At 36.0% G+C, this 20361-nt stretch overlaps 1 non-coding gene across 1 annotated transcript; it reads left to right on the forward strand.

Annotated features, from left to right (window-relative positions):
- The first annotated feature begins 19910 nt into the window (after positions 1-19910).
- On the forward strand, positions 19911-20017 carry LOC140815772 (small nucleolar RNA R71). The gene has a single exon (XR_012114418.1). It is a non-coding gene; the product is annotated as a small nucleolar RNA R71 (small nucleolar RNA).
- The last annotated feature ends 344 nt before the right edge of the window (positions 20018-20361 follow it).

Raw genomic sequence — 20361 nt, forward strand, 5'->3', positions numbered from 1 at the left:
CATAAAATTATGAAAAATTAGATTTAAGCTTAAATAATTATTATAGGTCTAAGTTTCTGATTTAGGAATTTTATGATGAGGTTTGGGATTTTTCGGGATTAAAACGCGTTAATACGTCACATTTAAAGATTAATTTAAAAGTCATCGAATTAAGCTAAATAAAATTATGAAAAAATTCATGTAGGCTTAAATAATTATTTGGGACATGTTAGAGTCATGAAATCAAGAAGATAATCGAAAACGTAAAATGTCGAGTCCAGGGGTAAAACGGTCTTTTTACACCTAAAAATTAGTAAACGTCATGGCAGTGCCCTGAATGCTGTTTTATGTGTTAATATGATTACTTGAAATGTTTAAGAGTTTCATGATGTTGATTTTAAAAACGTTTATGTTTTTTTTATGATTTTTATATGTTAAAACATTTATGTTAAATGTTCATGGATTTTTATGGATTAATCTTTGACATTTAAAAGATATGTTGCATGCTTGGTTTCAAAAATAAAACGATATGTACATACATGATTTTTATTAAGTGATGATAATATGTTGAAGGATGTGAAGAGATTGTGACTACTGAATATGTTGGAAATGTCGTGAGGGTTATGGTCCCAGTGGGAGCCCGACGATCGTGTTTCCTTGGATACGGATACGAATACGAATACGTGATACGAATACGAATATGTTAATACGTAGGCCAAGGCCCAGTTGACCGGTGAGAGTGTTGCTGGTGTCCCCGCCGCCCAGTACTGTGGTTTTCTAGATGGATCCATCGCCCATTAAGATTAAGAATACGAGTCACAATCACGATCTGAATTCAACAAACACGAGCATGAACATGAATACGAATATGAATATGAATACGTATATGAATATGAATACGAATACGAATATGTTTATGTTTTTATGAAAATGTTTTTATGCATCATGAAAATATTTACGAAAATGCTTAAGTTTAAGTTTATGCATCTTCATGAAAATGATATTTTAAGTACAAGTATTTTTCACTGTTATATGTTAACTGTATTACGTATTACTCGTTATCAAGATTATGGTGTGTTGAGTCTTTAGACTCACTAGGTGTGATGGATGCAGGTTATCATGATAATGCTAATGGAGGTCTTGATGGTTGATCCGACTGGACTGAAGGTGCACATAACCCGAGGACCTACGCTAGTTTTCCGCACTAGTTTACGATTCATGATTTTAAGCAATGTTAAAGATATTTTTTTTACGACAATTTATTTATGAGTGATTTTTGAGAAGTTATAGTATGGGCTATACTTTTCAAATGTTATTTTTAGATTTGGTAAAGTAGTTGGTTGTTTTATTTTAAAATGATATCAAAAATATTTTATGATTCGGCCGAATGCTATGTGAGGTTTTAAAAAAAAAAAAATTTCTAGTACATTTTAAGAAAACGAATAAGCAGACGTTTCAGAAGACATGAATTAATTTTTCACAATGTTGTATTTAGAGGCTTATTTGTTTCATAATTCAGTCATGTGAGAAGAAATATTACTTTTTTATTTCAAAAAAATTCGGGTCTCACGGGCTTACCGGCCCCGTTTCGTATTCGAGGTGGGGTGGATCCGAATAATATTTAACCGGAGTGAGGTGGATAATGGGTCAAAGTTTTTTTCATGGGGAGAGTCTTGGGTTTAGTCAAATCCGTCCCATTGACATCTCTATGACAATATCCAACAAAATATAGGAGACATCACCTAAATCTTTGAGAGAAAATTGGTTATGTAACTGCTGAATCAGAAAGTAAATTTTAGTGTTATTGCTACCTATTAGTAAACTATCATCAACATATACAAAATTATCTAGTTTACATCAGTTATAAAAAAATAAAGAAGCATTAGTCTTTGAAATATCAAACCCAATAATCTATGCTTCGAATTTTATCGAACCATGCTAGTGGGGATTTTTCAAGTCATAAATCCCCTTATCAAGTTTACAACAAGCTGTTTATTACCCTTCATCACTTCAACACATGCATGTAGGTTGTTGCATACAGACAACCTCATCAAGATTTCCTTTCAGAAACACGTTGTTAATATCAATCTACTTAACAATCCATCCTTTGGATACAACTATTGTGAGAACAAACTGAATAGTTGTTGGCTTAACGACTCAACTAAAGGTTTTCGTGTAATCAAGACCGGGAGTTTGAGAATACCCTACTGCAACAAGTCATGCTTTGTGTGTGACGAGTATTAGATCCATCAAGGTTTGTTTTCATTTTGAATACCCACTCACACCAAATAAAGTGTGTATCACGAGGAAAGTCAACCAGAGAGCATTTTTGATTTTTCAAAAAAGTTCGATACTAAGAATCTATAGCTTTACTCCATTCTTTAGAAAATTGTTCTTCTTTAAAAGTTGATGGCTCCCTAATGGTCGAATGATCAGACCTTAGTTTTGAATCTACCATCCTTGGTGTGTATTCGCATCGGATGGCAAAGTGTATGTCTCAAGAGAATATGAGTAGTAGAATCAGGAGAATATGGCCGATTTTTAGTGTGTATAAAAGTGTGTGTGCGTGTGATTGTGTGTGCGTGTAGATTTAATTAGGGGAAAATTATTGCTTAATTAACTAATTGAAAATGCTAATTTAAAATACTAATTCAATTAACAAGTTAATCCAAATAGTAAGTTACTACACACTCTAATGAAAATCCTTTAATTAAAATAAAACACATAAATGCTAATTTTTTAAAAGTTTTAATCTCTTAAATCACTAAATAAATAAATTAGGCTTTTAAAATACTAAAAAATTATAAATCATTTAAAATGCCTCATTCTTAACTTAAAATAAAATACCGCGTTTTAAAATTGCCAAAATCGTCGCCAGTCTCTTTTCCTCGATCCCGCATCGAATAATCGCCTGAAACATGAAAATCGAGAAAAAATTTAACGTGCATCACATAATCATAATTAATTTAAAATAATGCATTTGAATAAATTATGCATCGCTAAGAAATCAATTTAAACTTAAATAAATGATTTTACAGTTAAATAAATACATGAGTTTTACGTGCAATGATTTTGGGCTCTACATCATAAATTGCCTTATCAAGTTTACAACAAGCTGTTTATTACCCTTCATCACTTCAACACATGTAGGTTGTTGCATATAGACAACCTCATCAAGATTTCCTTTCAGAAACACGTTGTTAATAACTTAATATCAATCTACTTAACAATCCATCCTTTGGATACAACTATTGTGAGAACAAGCTGAATAGTTGTTGGCTTAACGACTCAACTAAAGGTTTTCGTGTAATTAAGACCAGGAGTTCGAGAATACCCTATTGCAACAAGTCGTGATTTGTGTGTGACGAGTAATAGACCCATCAAGGTTTGTTTTCATCTTGAATACCCACTCACACCAAATAAAGTGTGTATCACGAGGAAGGTCAACCAGAGAGCTGTTGGTTTCTCAAACCGAATTTTAAAAAAAATTATATTTGTGGAAGTTTGGCATAGATCGAATTGTATAAAACAACATTTTCTATCAAAATGTTGAACGATCTCAATAACTACATTAATTTAATAAATAATCAACAACAGATAGAATATACCTTTGTTAAATGAAGTTAGAATACTTTGATTTAAGACATCGTAATTCTTCCATGCCTACTCTCTCGAACCAACGAACTGACGTGTGGGCATCACCAAAATATTGCTCTTCATTTTTTCTTTTTCTCGCTTACCAAGACACTGATATATTTCTCTATTTATAAATCTCAACCATTGAGAAAAATCAAGAGAAAATATATTATTGTTTAGAATATCTGTCAATTTGTTAAGATTTTTCATCCTAAAATCATATCTTCTATATATGCTATAAAAACAAACTTTTTGTTTAAATTTAAAATAACTTCCCTCTTTTAGGGAAGTGATTGAAGTGGATGAGGCATGATCTCCTCCACTATTCAATCTATTATTATATTATATATAACATTTCATATCCTTTTATCTAGGGAGAATTGGAGAAAAATCCCCATTCAGAAACTCGAACTTGTTTTCAGTCCCTACGTCAGAAATTCTTGATCTGCACTCCCTGACCCATCAAAAGTTTTAAAAAATTCGTATTTAGCGACGGTTTAAGAAAACCTGTCGCTATTTAAATATAGCGACGGATATAATACCCCGTCGCTAAGTTATTGCGACGGTTTTATTTTCCGTCGGTAATAGCGACGGTTAAGCCAAAACCGTCGCTATTTTATCCATTTTTTAAAATTTTTCTCTTACACGATTGGATACATAACTTGAGAATTTGAGCATATATTCTAAGAGGAACTACTAACAAAAAAATGTAAAATCATGTCTCGATTTAATGAAGTAAGAGTTGAGAAATCAACTTTTTACCATGATTTTAATCTACCTAACACAAGTCAGTAACATAATAATTTCCAGCACAAAATAGGTTATTTCAAGCATACAATCACAATAATTTCAGTATATTTCATACACTATTGAGCACATAAATTGGGAATTTGAGCATATATTCCAAGGAGAACTACTAGCATAAAAAATCAAACTCATATCTCAATTTATTGAGTAAGAGTTATAAAATCAACTACTTACCATGATTTTAATATACCTAACAAAAGTTGATATCATAATAATACTCAGCACAAAATAGGTTAATTTCATCACACAAACACAACAATTTTAGTATATATCGTACTCTATTACATACATAAATTGAGAATTTGATTCCGAGGGGGACCACTAGCATAAAAAAGTAAACTCATATATCAATTTATTGAGTAAGAGTTGGGAAACCAACTCCTTACCATGATTTTAATCTACATAACAAAAGTCAATATCATAATAATATTCAGCACAAAATATGGTAATTTCACCATACAACCAAAACAATTTCAGTATATTTCATATTATATTAGGTACACAAATTGGGAATTTGAGCATAAATTTCGAGGGAAACCACTAACATAAAAAAGCAAACCCGTGTCTCAATTTAATGAGTAAGAGTTGAGAAACAACTCATTACCTTGAATTTAAGCTATTTAACAAAAGTAAATATCATAATAATATTCAGAACAAAATAAGTTGATTCAAGTATACAACCACAACAATTTCAGAATATTTCGTACTCTATTAGGTACATAAATTGAAAATTTGAGCATATATTACAAGGAGAACCAGTAGCATAAAAAAGCAAACTCATGTCTCGGTCTATTGATTAAGATTTGGGAAGTCAACTCATTACCATGATTTTAATCTACCGAACAAAAGTCAATATCGTAATAATATTTAGCACAAAATAGGGTAATTCCACCATACAACCACAACAATTTCAATATTTTTTTATGTATTATACTGGGTACATGAATTGAGAATTTGAGCATAAATTTTTAGAGAAACCACTAGCATAAAAATGCAAATTCATGCCTCAATTTTAATGGGTAAGAGTTGAGAAACCAACTTTTTACCATGATTTTAGTCCACCTAACACAACAATTTCAGTATACAACCACAACAATTTAAGTATATTCCGTACTCTATTGTATACATAAATTGAGAATTTGAGCATATATTCTGAGAGGAACTACTAACAAAAAAATGCAAACTCATGTCTCGATTTAATGAAGTAAGAGTTGATTTATTAACACAAGTCAGTAGCATAATAATTTCCAGCACAAAATAGGTTAATTCAAGCATACAATCACAATAATTTCAGGATATTTCATACACTATTGAGCACATAAATTGGGAATTTGAGCATATATTCCAAGGAGAACTACTAGCATAAAAAATCAAACTCATATCTCAATTTATTGAGTAAGAGTTATAAAATCAACTACTTACCATGATTTTAATATACCTAACAAAAGTTGATATCATAATAATACTCAGCACAAAATATGTTAATTTCATCACACAAACACAACAATTTTTAGTATATATCGTACTCTATTACATACATAAATTGAGAATTTGATTCCGAGGGGGACCACTAGCATAAAAAAGTAAACTCATATATCAATTTATTGAGTAAGAGTTGGAAAACCAACTCCTTACCATGATTTTAATCTACATAACAAAAGTCAATATCATAATAATATTCAACACAAAATAAGGTAATTTCACCATACAACCAAAACAATTTCAGTATATTTCATATTATATTAGGTACACAAATTGAGAATTTGAGCATAAATTTCGAGGGAAACCACTAACATAAAATTGCAAACCCGTGTCTCAATTTAATGAGTAAGAGTTGAGAAACAACTCATTACCATGATTTTAATCTATTTAATAAAAGTAAATATCATAATAATATTCAGAACAAAATAAGTTAAATCAAGTATACAACCACAACAATTTCAGTATATTTCGTACTCTATTGGGTACATAAATAGAAAATTTGAGCATATATTACAAGGGGAACCAGTAGCATAAAAAAGCAAACTCATGTCTCGGTCTATTGATTAAGATTTGGGAAGTCAACTCATTACCATGATTTTAAGCCACAGAAATCACGAATCATACTGAGTTGACTTCCCAAATCTTAATCAATAGACCGAGACATGAGTTTGCTTTTTTATGCTACTGGTTCTCCTTGTAATATATGCTCAAATTTTCAATTTATGTACCTAATAGAGTACGAAATATTCTGAAATTGTTGTGGTTGTATACTTGAATCAACTTATTTTGTTCTGAATATTATTATGATATTTACTTTTGTTAAATAGCTTAAATTCATGGTAATGAGCTGTTTCTCAACACTTACTCATTAAATTGAGACACGGGTTTGCAATTTTATGTTAGTGGTTTCCCTCGAAATTTATGCTCAAATTCCCAATTTGTGTACCTAATATAATATGAAATATACTGAAATTGTTTTGGTTGTATGGTGAAATTACCTTATTTTGTGTTGGATATTATTATGATATTGAATTTGTTATGTAGATTAAAATCATGGTAAGGAATTGGTTTCCCAACTCTTACTCAATAAATTGATATATGAGTTTACTTTTTTATGCTAGTGGTCCCCCTCGGAATCAAATTCTCAATTTATGTATGTAATAGAGTACGATATATACTAAAATTGTTGTGTTTGTGTGGTGAAATTAACCTATTTTGTGGTGAAAATTATTATGATATCAACTTTTGTTAGGTATATTAAAATCATGGTAAGTAGTTGATTTCATAACTCTTACTCAATAAATTGAGATATGAGTTTGATTTTTTATGCTAGTAGTTCTCCTTGGAATATATGCTCAAATTCCCAATTTATGTGCTCAATAGTGTATGAAATATACTGAAATTATTGTGATTGTACGCTTGAATTAATCTATTTTGTGCTGGAAATTATTATGTTACTGACTTTTGGTAGGTGGATTAAAATCATGGTAAAAAGTTGATTTCTCAACTCTTACTTCATTAAATCGAGACATGATTTTGCATTTTTTTTGTTTTGTTAGTAGTTCCTCTTAGAATATATGCTCAAATTCTCAAGTTATGTATCCAATCGTGTAAGAGAAAAATTTTAAAAAATGGATAAAATAGCGACGGTTTTGGCTTAACCGTCGCTATTACCGACGGAAAATAAAACTGTCGCAATAACTTAACGACGGGGTATTATATCCGTCGCTATATTTAAATAGCGACGGGTTTTCTTAAACCGTCGCTAAATACGAATTTTTTTTCGGCCACGGCCTGCTTAATAAAACTTTTGATGGGTCAGGGAGTGCAGATCAAGAATTTCTAGACGTAGGGACTGAAAACAAGTTCGAGTTTTTGAATGGGGATTTTTCTCCAATTCTCCCTTTTATCTATACATATATATATATATATATATATATATATATATATATATATATATATATATATGATCACAAATATCATCATGAATAATGGAGAAAATCTCATCTCCATCATAATTCAAAAATTAGTTTCTCAAATATTTATCTAATAAATATTTCAAAGAGAAAATAATTGATATTAATAATTCAAAATTAAATATTTGGAATGTATATCTTTTTGTGATCTCTAAAACAAATTATTTTTTGACAATTAATTTAAAATTAATTGATTGAGATGAGATAAATGTATAGCTAAAGAAAAAACATTTTTCTTTACGATTTTCCAAACAAATTAAAATTGAGCAATGACTTAAAATTCAAAAATTTTAAGTTAATAAATAAGTGTTCGAAGTAAATCGGAGATGACATGGGGAATTATGGACCTATAATTTCAAACTCCAATAAAATTGATAATAAATTAAACTCTTTAATTTACATATATTAATTTTATTAATTCCAAAGTTATTCTACTATAAACTTGTAATTGCATGATTGAGCAAAACTTGCACAGTGAATAGTCCCAAAATTTATTTTATAAATGAAAGCTCGATTTAAATATCGCAAGTGCACGATAGTCAAGTTATAATAAACGTAAGTGAATACGAGTATCGATCCACAAGGACTGCGTCACACTCTTTTTATTTTCAAGTAAAATTTCTTTAGCAACGATAAATTGATTTGATGATTGAACTAATGTAGAATAAACAAGTAAAATGATTAAAATGCAAAGAAAACGTATTCAAGAACGCAATGATTAATTTGGATTAAATCAAAGAAGAAATGAATTTGTTGAGAATTATCAGTTCATGTTTTATTTTACATATTTTGGTTTATAAAAATATTTCATTGGTTAAAAAAATGACCTTATTTTATTATGAGTAGGTCTCTTGTGAGACGGTCTCACGAATATTTATCTGTGAGACGGGTCAAACCAAACGATATTCACAATAAAAATTCATACTCTTAGTATAAAAAATAATACTTTTTCATGGATGATCCAAATAAGAGATCCGTCTCATAAAATGTGACACGTGAGAACGTCTCACATAAGTTTTTACATTTTATTATCTAGTGGGAGAAAAGTTAAAGAATTTAACTACGAACAATAAATGATGAAATCATCAAATGAATTTATGTATTTGATACAGATTGTTTCTTGGAACTCCAAGAAATGGGTGAATTTTCCAAGAACCAACAAAAGTTAGAGAAGGTGTTTCGACCATCCGGATCACTTCCCCAATCGGCATTACAATAACCAAGAAGAGCAAACTTTGAGGGTACACTTAAGCAAATGCTGAAGTGTAGTGTACCATTGATATAACGAAGTTTACGCCAAACATCCTGTCCATGCGAATAAAGAGGAACTTGAATGAACTTAAGAAACTTTATTGACATTGTAAAGTCACATCCCCCAATGATCACCATCTCTTTTAGATGACTTGAGTCATGTTGACATTGGAGTAGACAGAGCTTTTGCAAGATCTATTTTTGTTTTGAAAACTAGCTCTGTCGAGCTATATTAATACTAATAAAAAACATGCAGTACTCAAGTGTCCTCAAGTATTTAACAATTCAAGATTGCATTATATTCTATGGAATCCACTAGCTTTCATCCGGGTGAACTATCACTATCGACACGTACCCAATTCCGTATATCTACTAAAATTGTAAATCCGTGGTTTATACTATTTGATCGTATTGTTAATTATTCTATCGAAATCATTAACAACATGAAATAATCAAAGGAAGTTAGCTAGGCTTCGATTGAAATAAGAAAGAACGATAGCATAAACAAATCACTAATAAAAACGTCGAGAAATAATATTAAACACCGAGTACGGGGTAGGATCCCCTCAAATCCCAACAAATCTAGAGTTTAGCTACTGAAATTCATGATAAAAACCAACAAGCAACGTAAGAAATAAAATACTGAATAATAAATATACTAAATATGACGATGGATGACGGCCACGACGCGTAGAAATCTCGAGGTCTTCGAAATCTCCTTTGCTCCTAGCCTCCTCTCCAAGAATAATGATGAAAAGTCTGATAAAAGTTGATAAAACGGCGCCTGATCTCGTGTGTAGGTTTTGGTGTAGGATAGAGTCCCTCAAAATTTGGAAACAAATCTTTCTCAATCTCGCTTCTCGCTAGGGCGGTATATTTTTACCGTCCTAGCGAGTAGTCCTCGAATAAACTTCCTCGATCATTTCCCAGGTTTCGCTGGGGCGGTCACTTTTGACCGCCCTAGCGAGGCACTCGCGCAAATAATCCTCGGCCAGACCACAATGCTCGATATTATGCCAAAGTTTCTCCCAATTTTTGGCACAATACCTACAAAATAACCACAGAATACACGAGATCAGTCAAATGCTAAATAATGCTAAAAAGATGCAAAATTAAACTAAACAAACTAATATGATGCATGAATGCGACTCAAAATCAACACTAAAAACACGTAAAAACGAGTCCTATCAACCCCCTCATACTAACCTTTTGCTCGCCCTCGAGTAAAATAGGTTAAAGCACGAGATTCTAAACGAACACAACAAACACAAGTAAATGTCCATGGTGAGTTAACAACTTTTATGATCATGCCTCAGTGAACTTTCCCACATACAAATCATAATCAGGTCAAATCACAAACGGATACTCATTCTCATCTACACATAAATCTTGACACTAATTTGAACATGTGTGTGTGTGTCATGATGGGTCTAGTCATTCGTACTTCAAATAGATCAATCATCCAATCATTCGAGTCACTCAATTAGCACTTCAATACAAGTCTCACTAGCATGTATCCCCGTGTCCATTTATCACTAACCATAATGTGAACTTTATTTGATTCTTAAGTGCAGAGAAGGGTGTCGAAAAGAAGGAAAATAAGCTCAAGTGGCTAACAGTCGGGAGTACACCGATCATTTTCATTGTGCAATCGTCAAGACTTTTCGTCTGACTTTCCTCGTCTCCTTACATCTCCAACTTTTAGCCCAGGAATATAATTTCATTCCTTTTATTTCGGCTCCCCCTCACCTTACATCTCCACCATTTTTTTTTCTCTTTTTCGATATTTTTTTTTTGATGCACAATTTTCACACATGTACTCCCTAAGCTAAGAATATATAACTTTGGATTACAGCTGGTTAGGAGTACGATGTTTTAATTCCGTACATTGAACAAGGGGGTATATGTATAGTTCAAGGCAAATCACATGTTCTCATTCAAGGTCCCAATTAGTGACTTATTTTCACGGGTTTACATGCTAAATTAACTCATAAATGATGCCTTTCAAGTTAACCACACAAAACCTTTTATTCCTACAAAATTCTAGACCCCACACATGTGTGCTCAAAAAGTTCAAACTTTGTACCAAAATTCATGCTTTAACAATCAAGAGTACCATTCATGAAGTGACCCAATCAATACTTTTGTATACTATCAATCCAATCTCATCATTGGCTCATAACCTATGTCTTCTCACCATAAACGACACCAAACAAAAGAAATGCAACGAATAACTAGGCAAACATAACAATCTACCCACCCCCTCATACTAGAGTTGTGCAAATGCCCTCATTGCACAAAACGAAACAAACACTAAAAACATAAAAACTCATGAATGTAAATGCAAAGACAGAATATGAAAAATAAAAAGAAAGGGGAAACAGTAAACTCCCCTGATCAGAAATCATCCTCCTCCTCATTCTCAGGCGGTGGAACTCCCTCTTCAGCTGCTGGGGGCATAGGATAATGGTAGTGAAACTGGAAGGGTGGCGGGTATGCTGGTGTAGGTGGCCGTCCGGACGTGTCGATGCCCAAATGAGTGGAGATCCCCTGCACCAAGTATTCGATGTTCTGAATATGAGCCTGATTAACGGCCTGATACTCAGTCTGATAAGTGGCCCAAGCGCCCAATTCGTCGAGGCGATCTCGCATGGCACGGCGGCGTGGCTGCGGAGGTGGTGGTGCATGTCCTAAGGTCGGAGGTGGTTGAGCTGCTCCCCCATAATCGAAAAATACCTCCTCGGGCAGCTCAGCCTGTCTTTTCTCCTTTTTCGATCTATAATGAGCCTCATCAATGGCTCTCATCGGCGGTAACCACTCATCATCATCGGCAAATATCACCCCCGCTCGGGCACACAGCTCAATCACGATCGTCGGAAAGTAAAAAGCCAAATTGCTGTTGTTTATACACATGTTAAGCTGTCCGAAAATGAGCCTGCCCACATCAATCACCATCCCAGTATAGATGGCATACAGAACAACCGCCCGCTCACGCTGCACATCATTCGTATGACCGACCGGCATCAATCTCTTAGATAAAAACGCATACCACAATGCCGCGTCCACTTTCAAAAATTTTTCAAGAAAAAACGTATACGTCCCCGGTTGTTTCCACGTGGTGCCCGGATAACAAAGTGCGCGAATAATCAAATCATAATCCGGGTTAAGCACCCACGCCTGAAACACAGAATCATCCACCGACTGTAAACCCAACATGTCATTGATCGTATGGGAATCATACGGGACTAGATGTCCCCTCACAAATGCCTTATGCTCATTCCCCTCCGGAGCATTGGCATAGAATTCACGCACAACCGGAACCACTGCTGAATTCGGTTGTGTCACAAAGGCAGTCCACCCTCTTCCCGCTACTTGGAACTCGCTCAGGGATTGGCTTCCTATGTAATGCCCAAGATTTTGTATCATGTTAATCTGAGATTATTAATTATTAGTGGACACGATTATAACCCGGACCAAGAAATAGGAAGAGCCAAGAGGTGGGCCGAAAGTGTCTCGCCCGGGCGGAAGTTTTTGTCCGCTCGAGCGAGACGGAATTCTGAAAGAGGGCCGAGAGTTACTCGCTCGGGCGGAAGTTTGTGCTCGCCCGAGCGAGACTGCTTGAATTGCGAGGGCCGAGAGTTACTCGCCCGGGCGGAAACTTATGTCCGCCCGAGCGAGAGACGTGGTTGGCCAAGGATGAGCCATTTGCCCTTGTGCATGCGGAAGTTGTATATATATATATATACACATGCATTTCTTCCGGGGAAAGAAAAGGGAAATCAGGGGAAAACTTTGCTTCTTGATTCAAGAATTCAATCGTGCGATCAATCCGTCCGTTTGATTTTGATTCCGACTTCGGTACCGAGTTCCTATCGACGTAGGCTACACTTTGACGTAAGTTTTGCTACGTTTTGACATGCTTTGAAATTATGCTATTGTCAGAATTGAATGGAACTCATATATGGTGTTCTTGATATGTTAGACATCGTAGAATCGAAGTCAGATTAAGAAATAGACTGATTATGGAATTGTTGTGATTTTCTGATAATAATCAGTTGATACCGGACCGATTTGGATTATGGATTGATTATAGATTGTATTGGATATGGGTTATGGATTGTAACTATTATCGGATGAATTGTTATAGACGGGGATATTGGAATTGTACCGTTATACCGTTGATTTTGAATTAAATCCAGATTGATCAGATTATTATGGAATTGACTGGTATATTGATATGAGACTGTTGATATTGTCAGTACCAGACAGGCCTTGAGGTCAGGACTTTGACTGAGCGGGAAACCGAGACTGCAAAGAAAGGTATAAGTCAATGTGGTATTGGGAGATGGACTTGAGTCGGCTTGGACTTGGGTTTCCCTAAATCACATACTTTATTTATTGCATTGATATTTGCATTTATTTGATTAATATACTTGTGCTCTTGATATTTAGATGACAGGTATTAGTCGAACTGTCTTGTGACACACCGTGCCGGATAGTGGTGGTATCGCCACGGCACATTGCACGATGTCACAAGATAGGATGCTAGCGATAGAGCTACAGTCCATGACGGATAGGTCAGGACACTGGATGTATGGTTATATCGAGTAATGGAATCCATTACGGAATTCGATATAGGAACACCATATTTGGTTATATCGAGTAAAGGGGTTGGAATTCTTCTATTACGGAATTCAATATAGGAATACCGGGGCACTGGTTATATTGAGTAATAGAGATTATGGTTCCCTCCTTTACGGAATTCGATATAGGAATACCACATCTGGAAACCGGGATCCCTAGACTAGGATTGAGTCTAGTCTTAAATGATGTAGCTACGAGTATTGTTTATGTTTCAGATTAAGATACATATTCATGTTACCTGATTACATGCTTTATATTTGTTTATATGATTGCATGTTTCATTGATTTATACTGGGAGTATATTCTCACCGATTTATCCGGCTGTTGTCTTGTCTGTATGTGTACTTGACAACAGGTGGGACAGGATCAGGGTCCAGGAGATGAGAGAGATCGTGATTAGCGTGGAGGCTCCGGACTTGGACTAGAGATAGGGTTGAACACTTGATAGTAGTTTTTAAACCCTAGTTTGAATAAATGTGTGAAATACAGGACTTGTATTTTATATATATACTGATATATATATATAGTTTGATTTCACTACGTTCCGCATTTAAAAAAATAAAAAATAAAAAATTTAGACCCTGTTTTTAATTGATTAATTAGTCCCATTTATGATTAAGAACTTGATTAGCATCCGGGTCCCCACATCCTATGTAGTCTAGCATTTTCATATCTCTCCCTAGCATTATCATTCACAAACATAGACGGAGTAGACCGAGAACTAGAAGCACCGTGAGCTACCTTAGATCTTTTGGGTGTCATGTAGAGACTGGAGTGCACAAAGTATCAAACCGCCGGAAAATTGTTGAAGGTCGCCGGAGAAGCTCACCGGAATCTGTGGAAGATGACCGGAGAAGAAAATCTTGTAGCCTAAGTGCTTCCTTGTGGAGGGTATGGACCAAGATGGAGTCTTTGCTCTGAAAAATCACCAAATAAATGAGTGTGGAGCACAAAAGAGGGAAGGGGGCGCCGAGATTTGGAGAGGAAAGACTAGGGTTCGAAGTGGAGAAGAAAGGAGAAGGGGAAAGTTTTTATTATCTACGCGACTCGCTAGGGCGGTCAATTGTGTCCGCCCTAGCGAGGGGTTCTCGCCGACAAAGTTTTGAAAAATACGAGTGCTCGCTGGGGCGGTCACTTTTGACCGCCCTAGCGAGGAGTTCTCGACTGAAAATCTTTTTTTAAAAAATATCTCTCTCGGGGGCGGTCAATTATGACCGCCCAAGCAAGGAGTTTGCGGCGACTCTGTTTTTGAAAATGCGAGTGCCCGCTGGGGCGGTCAGTTTTGACCGCCCTAGCGAGACATTCTCGCTTTTTTTTTTATTTTTTTTAAAAAAAATGAATGCAATGCCATGCAACTACCTAAATGCACATGATGCGATTAATAACTAAAGAAAATATAATTAAAATCAATGTAAGGAGTAGAAGTAGTTCTCAATTTATAGTCTAGAGCTCGACTTTTCACCCATGTCCTCAATGACTGTCATGGAGCCGAGTGACTCCAATTTATGGCTCAATTGTGCCACCGATATAGTGCTTCAATCTTTGAGCGTTCACAGTAAATGTCCCTTCCTTGCCATCATGCAGCACCACTGCACCCGATGGGAACACCTTGGCTATAGTGAATGGTCCTGACCACCTTGACTTTAGCTTGCCCGGAAAGAGTCGTAAGCGAGAATTGTATACCAACACCGCTTCACCCACTTTGAATTCCCTTCTTATAATGTGTTTGTCATGGGCTCGTTTGGTGCGTTCCTTGTAAGATAGTGCAAGATCATAAGCTCTTCCCCGAAACTCATCTAACTGATTCAACTGCAGCAATCGTTTTTCACCTGCAAGAGCAAAATCAAAGTTTAGTGCTTTGGTCGCCCAATATGCTCTATGCTCTAATTCGACTGGTAGATGACATGCTTTACCAAAAAGCAACCTATATGGTGTAGTGCCTATAGGTGTTTTAAAAGCAGTACAATACGCCCACAAAGCACCATCTAACCGAATGGACCAGTCCTTTCTATTCACATTAACCGTCTTCTCTAAAATCCTCTTAATTTCTCGATTGGATACTTCAACTTGTCCACTAGTTTGGGGATGGTATGGAGTGGAAACCTTGTGGGTGACACCATATTTGTCCAACAGTTTATCAAAAATTTTGTTGCAAAAATGGGTGCCACCATCACTTATGATTGCACGTGGTGCACCAAATCGATTAAAAATATGTTTCTTCAATAATTTTAACACCACTTGTGCATCATTAGTGGCACAAGCCTCTGCCTCCACCCATTTAGATACATACTCCACTGCCACCAGAATAAATTTCTTTGCAAAAGACGCAGGAAAAGGACCCATAAAATCAATCCCCCACACATCAAATATTTCACACTCAATAATGTTATTTAAAGGCATCTCATGACGGTTGGAAATATTACCTGTGCGTTGGCATCTATCACAATTGAGAACATACAAACGAGCATCCTTAAAAAGAGTTGGCCAATAGAAGCCACATTCAAGTACCTTGGATGCCGTCCGTATGGGTCCAAAGTGACCACCTACATCACGGTCATGACAATGGTTCAGAATTTGATTGGTTTCCTCCTCCGCCACACATCTTCTTATCATGGAATCTGCACAGATCTTAAACAAAAACGGTTCTTCCCAAAAATAATATTTCATGTCTGAAAAGAATTTCTTTCTTTGGTGAAACAATAAATTAGGTGGAGGTGTGCCAGTGACAAGAAAATTTGCAAAATCGGCATACCAAGGGTACGCATTTAGCTCAAGCAATTGTTCATCAGGAAACCAGTCATCTATATCATCGTCACTGCCCTTAATTCTAACATGCTCAAGCCTAGATAGATGGTCAGCAACTACATTTTTCACACCCTTTTTATCTCGAATCTCGAGATCAAATTCTTGCAATAATAAAATCCACCTAATTAACCTAGGTTTCGCATCCTTCTTAGCAAGCAAGTATTTCAGGGCAGATAATCTGTATACACAGTTACTTTAGACAGAACAAGATATGAATGAAATTTGTCGAAAGCAAATACTATAGCAAGCAATTCCTTTTCAGTAGTTTCGTAATTCAATTGAGCATCATTTAAAGTCTTACTTGCATAGTAGATGGTATGAAATACCTTGTTCTTCCATTGACCCAGCACCGCACCCACAGCTGTATCACTTCACCTCAAACGGTAACTTCCAATCAAGGACAGTCAGAACAGGTGCTGTCACCAAGCTTTCCTTGAGTATCTCGAATGCATGCAGACAAGTAGAATCAAACTTAAATTCAGCATCTTTCATCAACAAAGAGGATAAAGGTTTAGCAATTTTGGAAAAATCTTTAATGAAACGCTTATAAAAACCAGCATGCCCTAGGAAACTTCTAACTCCTTTTATTGATGAAGGTGGGGGTAAGTTTTTGATTACTTCCACCTTGGCTTTGTCGACCTCAATTCCATTCTCCGATACCTTGTGTCCTAACGCAATCCCCTCTTGAACCATAAAATGACACTTCTCCCAATTCAACACCAAATTGCTCTCCTCACATCTAACTAACACCAAGTTCAAATTCTCTAAATATTCATTAAATGAGGAGCCAAAAATAGAGAAGTCATCCATAAAAATTTCAAGGAAATTTTCAGTCATGTAATGAAAGATAGCGGTCATGCATCTTTGAAATGTTGCAGGTGCATTGCATAAACCAAAGGGCATACGCCTAAACGCAAAAGTACCATAAGGGCAAGTGAAAGTAGTTTTCTCTTGGTCCTCAGGTGCAATTGTGATTTGATTGTATCCCGAATATCTATCTAAAAAGCAATAAAATTCATGACCTGCTAATCGTTCAATCATTTGATCGATAAATGGCAAGGGAAAGTGATCTTTACGGGTTGCATCATTCAATTTCCTATAATATATGCACACACGCCAACCCGTAACAGTTCTAGTGGGAATCAACTCATTTTTTTCATTAGTAATAACAGTAATCACACCCTTTTTAGGCACACATTGTACAGGACTTACCCACGCACTATCAGAGATATGATAGATAATACCTGCATCCAGAAGTTTAATGGTTTCAGCTTTTACTACCTCTTGCATCTTTGGATTGAGTCTCCTTTGTGGTTGTTCTAGAGGTGAGTATTTATCTTCCATCAGAATTTTATGCATGCAGATGGAAGGACTTATCCCTTTTATGTCCGAAACCTTCCAATCGAATGCTCCTTTATGCTCCTTAAGGACTCCCAAGAGCTTACTCTCCATATCATCTGTCAAAGAAGAGGAAATAATAACAGGCAATTTATTATCTTCTACTAAGTATACGTACTTGAGATGTGGAGGTAGTGGTTTGAGCTCCAAAGTAGGTGGCTCCTCTAGGCTTGACTTTTGAGGCATTAAATCTTTTCTGTCTCCCAATTCCTCTAGTCTAAGCCTCACTTGCTTTTTCCAAGGTGAAATGGCATTCAAGTGAGCTACCATCTCCATCTTTTCCTCGTCTAGCTCGTCCTCCTGCTTTTCAGTAGTGAGAGTGGCCTCCAATGGTTCTTTCAATCCATCCTGCAAAAAATCACAAACGAGAGAATCCAAGACATCAATACGAAAACAACTATCATTGTGCATTGTGTGCTTGAGAGTATTAAAGACATCAAAAATAATTTCTTCTTCTCCAACTCTCAGTCTCAACTTCCCCTCTTCAACATCAATTAGCGCTTTCCCTGTAGCCAGAAACGGTCTCCCTAGGATTAAAGGCATCTCTAAATTTTCCTCCATGTCCAGTATCACAAAATCTGCAGGAAAAATGAACTTATCCACTTTCACCAAAACATCTTCGATAATCCCACGTGGATACTTGACAGATCTGTCAGCCAGCTGCAACGACATCCTAGTTGGCTTGGGTTCACCTAATCCCAGTCTCCTAAACACAGAAAAAGGCATCAGATTAATACTCGCACCAAGATCACATAGAGCTTTATGAAAATTAATGTCACCAATAATGCAAGATATAGAGAAACTCCCTGGATCTTTTTGCTTAGGAGGCATCTTGTTTTGAACTAAAGCGGAGCAATTTTCAGTCAAATTCACCGTCATATGATCTTCTAGCTTCCGCTTATTCGCTAAGATATCTTTCAAGAATTTTGCATAACTTGGCATATTCAATAAAGCATCAGCAAAAGAATGTTAATATGCAATTTTTTAAATATCTCAAGAAATTTACCAAATTGTGCATCTAATTTAGCTTTCTTCATTGCTGCAGGAAAAGGTGGAGGGATAACAATTTTATTTTGTGCAATAGGTGTAGATGTAGAGTTAGAAGACTTACCTCCTCGAGTTTCCACCTCATCCTCACCATGCTTGGTCTTTTCCTCATTAGACTCGAGTGCTTTTCCACTACGCAACTCCACAGCCTTCACATGTTCTCTTGGGTTGGTTTCCGTGTTGCTTGGCAAAGCTCTTTGCTCCCTATTAGCAATCAACTTAGCCAATTGTCCGATTTGATTCTCTAACCCCTTTATGGATGCATCTTGATTCTGAAATCTCTTCTCTGTTGCAGAAATAAATTTAGTCATCATTTGCTCTAAACTGGACTTCTCCTCCCGAGCCGGTTCTGGCTTGAATCCTTGGTGCATCCCATATGGTGGACCTCTTTGTTGGCGATTTTGGTTGTTTTGACCTCCCCACGAAAAGTTTGGGTGATTCCTCCATCCCGGATTATATGTATTCGAATAAGGGTCATTTCTAGGACGGTTCTGGAATCCCACTTGTTTTACCGGTGCTCCCTCAGGCACATAGAATGGATTGCCATCTTGGCAATCCTGCACGTCATGCTCACCCCCACACTTATCACAGAAAATTTCTTGCAGACGCATAGCCGACCCACTCATGCTCATCCCATCAATCTTTTTATTCAACGCCTCTAACTGTGCTGAAACCGCCGACAAATCAGTAACTTGATTAATTCCAGCACCTCGTCTCTGCCTATCAGACTGAGGATGATAGCTACTAGCAGCCATTTCCTCCAATAACTCATATCCTTCCTCAGCCGTTTTTCTCAGCAAGTTACCACATGCAACAGCATCTATCATAGTACGATTAGGAGTAAGCAAACCGTAGTAGAAAGTTTGAACAACTAACCCAAGAGGCAGCTCATGGTGTGGACATCTCCTCAACAAGTCCTTGTAGCGCTCCCATGCCTCGTAAAGTGACTCTTGCTCATATTGAGCAAAAGTAGTGATGTCGGCTCTAAGCTTCATAGTCTTCAACGGAGGGAAGTACTTGATCAGGAATGCCTTTGCCATATCCTCCCATGTAGTAATAGAACCTACAGGCAAACAGTTTAACCACGACTTAGCTTTATCTCTCAGTGAAAATGGAATAAACGCAAACGAACAACATCATCAGATACGCCATTAAACTTGAAAGTATCACAAATTTCAAGAAAGTCAGCTATATGAGAATTAGGGTCGTCAAGTGCACTTCCCCCAAATTGGACAGTGTTCTGAATCATCTGAATGATAGCTGGCTTGATCTCGAACTGATTAACTCGGATGGCTGGTCTAACGATGCTTGGACGTGCTCCATCAAGAGACGGCTG

This window comes from Primulina eburnea, chromosome 15 (genome assembly GCF_022965805.1).
Source record: "Primulina eburnea isolate SZY01 chromosome 15, ASM2296580v1, whole genome shotgun sequence".
NCBI classification, from domain to species: Eukaryota; Viridiplantae; Streptophyta; class Magnoliopsida; order Lamiales; family Gesneriaceae; genus Primulina; species Primulina eburnea.